The following is a 5,588-nucleotide window of genomic DNA, read 5'->3' as shown; positions in this document are numbered from 1 at the left end:
CTGATACCATGTCAGGCCAGGAGGTAACTCCTCAAATGAGATTATATTATTCATTTAGGCTGTTCATTATTATATACATGAGGGAGTGACTATTGAGTTTCATCTCTCGATGACTCTCCATTTTCTCTATTATTTATTTACACTATTTATAGTTGTTCACCAAATCCCTATGATTATGTTTCAATGATTAGGTGTCAACAAAGACAACTAAAGGATGGTGTTGTTTATTATACTTAACACTATTGTACAATGTTCTACTACAATCCTCCTAAAGGAAGATCAATGTGATTGGAACACTATCCAAACCACACAGATATGCTAACTCTAAAGACATGGAAACAAGAAAAACATGAAAAGACATGAATTTTTCCTAAGGGACATGAATAACACCATTTTGAGAAACAATTTAACAAATAAATCATTACCCATAACCTTCTTCTTACTTCCCATAATTATCCTCTTTCTTAAAATGCACTAAATCCTACACCTAATGCTCCAAAACATAATTAAAATGGTAGTCGTGGTTGTGGTAGCTCTTGTTGTGAATAAAATGAGTGATAGGAAGAGACTTCTTACAAGAAAAAAATAACCAAGACAACAAATGTTGATGTCAATGATAGACTCAATTCAATTAATTTCTAGATGAATGATTGAACAACATAAACACATCTTAACCTTAGATTTATTAAACTTAGAGAGAGACAGAAAACCAAAATAAAAATACTTTAATACTTAATACATATTCGTAATTACTTGTGATGTTTTTGGTTATTACAATTCTTTATATCTTCTTTCTTGTAGTTCATCAAGCAATTACGAAAGAAGTATCACATAAAATCATAGACATTAGATGTAGGCACTATGCAAGGTCAAAACCCCCCTCAAGGGGAAATCCTAGTCAAGAAATTCTTCCTTTAAATAGTATTATATTGAGACTCTTCACCATAGACAAAGACCAAACTTTCCCTCCACACCAAGTCAGCCTCCCAGAATTTCGACCCCTTTCCAACAACTTCGACTAGGCAAATACTTCCGGAAACAATGAAACTTGGAAGATTTCAATCTCCCAATCTAGGGCATGAAGCAGAGAGAAAGAGGCACCAAAGTTTCAATTTTTCTTTTCTCCTTAAACTTCCCCAAACTCTCACTTACTTTAGCTTCTCGGAAACAGACTTCGCAGTTTTCCTAGTTACAAGAGATATCAAACTTCTTGTGAGAGATTGATGATCCAAACGAACTCGACTTGCTTGTATTTATAAGCTCCATGTGAGGTCAAATTAGGGTCCTTAGGCCAACTTGATCTCTTCTAGGCTGACTTGATGTGGAGGATACATCAACTATATTTGACTCAATACTTAACCTTTTTACATTATTCAAAATCCCAAGAAGGGTCTCTTTAAAATTACAATGACTCTATAGACTCAAAATAAATCCTATAATTCCTCAATGGGGGCTTTGACCTAAAACATAGTGACCTATGCATGAAACCCCTGCTTTAATAAGTCACAATAATAATAATAATAAATATTTTATTTATTCCTTTTACAAGTATATTACATGATGACTCAAATACATTAAATGAAGACCAAACCTAGTTACATTTTCCAACATCATGGTGTCTGCCCACATACTGTACTTTTCTGCACCTAAAAGTTTTTCTGTCTAATCATTTGACACACCATGGATAAGGGATGATGCCATCTGCACACAAATTTCATAACTTCAATCCTATCAATTGAACTCAACACCAATTTAACTTTGCTTTGTCACCAAAGGTTAGTTTTCTATGGAGACATAACTGATAAAAGTATACAAAACTATAATAAAAATCAATTAATCAAAAGAATACATAACACACTAATGTTGGGTATCATATACCCTACAAGAAATTCGCTTAACTTAACTTGGCTTCTATTGATAAAAACTATTTCCTAAGCATGCCCAACTTTCTTGGTCTCATCCTTAGCTCTTTGACATGGATCTTCTTTGGTCTCCAATCTCACAGATTCCAAATATATTATTGCTTTAATATATTTTTAGGAGATAAAGTTGGTAGATCAAGAAATAGTGTGATGCCTGATTGTGCAAAAATATCCTATAAGGGAACTAGAATAAGAAAGACGAGTGGAAAACCATGTTAGTTCTTTGTGCTAGGTGATTCTTTGTTGATCAATTTTATCAACAAATGAGAACTTTAGAGAACAAATCTCATATTTCAATAAGAATCATCGTTTCTAGATACACAATATCTTTGAATGAGATTTGAAATTTTGTTCCTTAAGTGCAACCCATTAGGGGAGACTCCAATTACAACCCTCTAGACAAGACTCACATAAATTTACATTTTTTCTCTAATTTACAGAACTTAAGCATTTCCTCATTTTTGTGATCAAGCATATCTCTCATCAACTCTTTGCTGATGGCACAATTCTCCTTGGACAAAATCCACAAAATACCGCTAAACGTTGTCCTTATAAAAGCAAGATGGACTTGAGTGATAAGAAATTCCACTATCTATTCCTAAAATCATATCTATTGCTAAGAGAGAACCTTGCAAATCTAGGAGATCCATTTAAAGAAGTCTTCGGGAGCTTTCATATCTCTAGGAATGCCTCTCTCAAACAAAGTAAAAATAACTGGGAAGAGATAGTAGAGAAAAAAAGAGTGAAGGACTCAATCCTTACAAAAGAGATGGATATACCAGGGAAGGATGCTCCATCTATTGAATGCATCTTTCAGTCTGTGCCTTATCTTCTATTGGAGAATCCATATACATCTAAATGTGTTCTTCAAGAGATAAGAAAGGTTATAAGAGAAGACGCCTCTTTTAAAGTGGTGTAGAATTTAATAGGAGGAAATAGTAATCCATCATTTAACAACCACTAATAATGGTTGGGAGTATAATGGACCATTCAGTATCTAATTGTACATGAGGGTAAAGGCTCATGTTCTATTGGAGTTGAGGTTAGAAAGAAGGTACTTGAAAGTCTAACTTTCCCAAACACCACAAGCTGTGTTGAAGTGTAGTTCCATATAAGATCTTTCATACACACATTATAATTCTAAGTGAGTCCCTAGAAACTAAATTTTGTAGAAGAATTCTTACCTAAATAGATATTTATGTTAAAGGCTTGGAACTCAACCATTCATATGATGAGATTACATCTTGTTACATTCCCATAAAATATTTATTTTTTTTTTTTCTAATTGATATTGACAAACAATCTTAAGAAAGTAATGCATATTCCATAAAAGAATTATAGAGATTATTGAACCAAGTTGCAAGAAGTCATAGTTCATTCCATTGATCAAAAGAACAACTTCTTAAGGAGGCATGGAAAACTTTCATGCTTAGAATTGGTGCGTGGGATCATCTAAGTAACATAGGTGCTTACATTCAATTTCTGATATTGGAAAGTTTAACCAAACTAGATTCTGAACTGAAATCAAAGAATTATCACCATTCTGTTGCTATCATTTGCTATTGTCATTTCTCATGACTAAATTATATTGTCACATTCAGAACAATATGTTTTTTTCATTGTAATTCTTTATGCTTCAAAATTTTTGCAAAGAAATATGCATTGATCTAATGACATGTAACATTTTCCTAAAAAATACCTTAATAGTAGAGAATTAACATCATTCATCGAAAAATAACTTGATCCATTGATCATCATTGCAACCTATTCATTGTAGTAGTAGTATTCCACAATAATGAAAACTATGGTGACAAATAAAATTTCTGAAGATGTAAATAAATTTTCAGTGTGGAAATAGGAAAATATCTGAACTAGTCCTTATTTCATGCTTTACATGGAATTGTTGAATGGCCTGAAAATCATACCTTTAAAAAGATTGAATTCTAGCTAGCCACAGTTGCATGATATATGTTACAAAACATCAGACTAAGTCTCCCTCTCTTGCTTCATACATAATATTATCACAAGCATCCTCTACCCTCACAGTAGCTAAGTTGTTCCCCTGAACATCATTTCCCTCATTTGGTCTACTAGAAACAATCTCTCCACTGTTTTCATGACCAGAACTTGTTTCAGCTTGAGCTTGATGAGTTGCTAAAAAGGAAGCTCTAAATGGCCCCACAACAGATACCTTGAAGTTCTTGCTTGTCCCTCTACCACTATCAGTAACATTAGCTTCTTCGTGGGAAGGATATATAGTAGCATCACCACCACCAGAAGCTTCTTGTTGATTTGGGACAATACTACTAGTACCAACCATGGTATTTCAAATACTACTAGTACCGACCATGGTATTTCTAGAGCCCATTTCATTATTACTGTTATTTGATGTTCCCAAAATACCCCATGAAGAAAACCCATCAAGATTTCCACCTTGCCCATATGATGTGCCACTAGAATTCCGAACCCAAGTAGAGATTTTCCCACCAGAGTGAGCCTTCTCATACTCCATTGCATATGTGGGAATATAATATCAAAAAACTGGAAAAGAATTAAGATGTTCAAGCCATGGAAGAATGCAAATAGAATGGTACATGTGTTTACAAGGCATTTGTCTTACTTTGGTGCCCACTTCAAATTCATCCTTGCATATTGTACACAGTGTAGAATCAGTAACAAGAAAGTCTTGGGTAATTTTAATGGTGGGAATTGTTCCTATGGAAGCTTTGGATGTGGGAGGTGTACCATACTTGTTGGGAACATTTTCTACCAGTTGTTGAATAAGCTGATCTAAACGAGGCCCAAGGAAATATTCCCCAAAGTTACTAGGTAATCTGGTTGGTCATGCCCATGTGATGTCATCAACAAAGAATTCCACATTCCCCCCACACAAACCCATCAAATTATGCATCATTTGATCATGAGTAAACATCATAGGATTTAACCCATCAAGATCCATCCAAACTCATACCTTCCTCCTCTCCCTCTGCGCTCCTCATCACTGGTATTACTATTGTTGTTGTTTTCATCATTGTTCCCATGTTGGAAGAAAATAGCAAGGGATTTCATCATTTGGGTTATGCCATGAATAGATGTAAGAGTTATAGAGTGACCCCTAGAGGGACTTGTTCCATCTTGCCATGGCTGGAATCACAACCCCCCTTGCTCTTGCCCCTACCCTCCCCCGGGTGTATATGGGTGGTACCCAACATTTGGTGTTAGTCTCTCCATTTCCTTGACAAAGCCTCCATTGCAATGGGGGAAAATGAGGCCCTCCTCCTGCACATCAATTCTGATACTCCTATGGAACTAATGACACCAGTAACTATGCCCTTCTCTTCTGGATGACATCCTTATCTATATCCCACCCAATTCCTCCCTTCCTCCTCCCCCTGCTGTTGCTCAAAGCATGTGATCCAATACCATCTTCCTACTGGTGACAGGCATCATCGTGACTCTAGAAAAATGATACGCATCGAAATTATTTATTTATTCCACTACAAATGGACCCAATGCACCTTGAGACCTCGAATCTCAAGTTTGATTATATTTGTTCCCGTGTGATCTCCATCCTAAGAAACACAACCATTTCTCATCTTTCCACCTAAACGCATGACTACTGGACATGAACGAGCTTCAAGTCCAGAGCATCCAGGTGCTTCTCCT

At 35.4% G+C, this 5,588-nt stretch overlaps 1 pseudogene; it reads right to left on the bottom strand.

The window, feature by feature from the left end:
* Window positions 1–3,903: 3,903 nt before the first annotated feature.
* On the bottom strand, window positions 3,904–5,273 carry LOC149235882 (E3 ubiquitin-protein ligase RING1-like; annotated as a pseudogene).
* Between the last annotated feature and the right edge of the window lie 315 nt (window positions 5,274–5,588).

Source organism: Pinus tabuliformis, chromosome 8 (genome assembly GCF_031772625.1).
Source record: "Pinus tabuliformis cultivar Carrire ecotype Pingquan chromosome 8, CPIR1, whole genome shotgun sequence".
In the NCBI taxonomy this organism is placed as follows: Eukaryota; Viridiplantae; Streptophyta; class Pinopsida; order Pinales; family Pinaceae; genus Pinus; species Pinus tabuliformis.
This window is presented reverse-complemented; position numbering and strand designations above follow the sequence as displayed.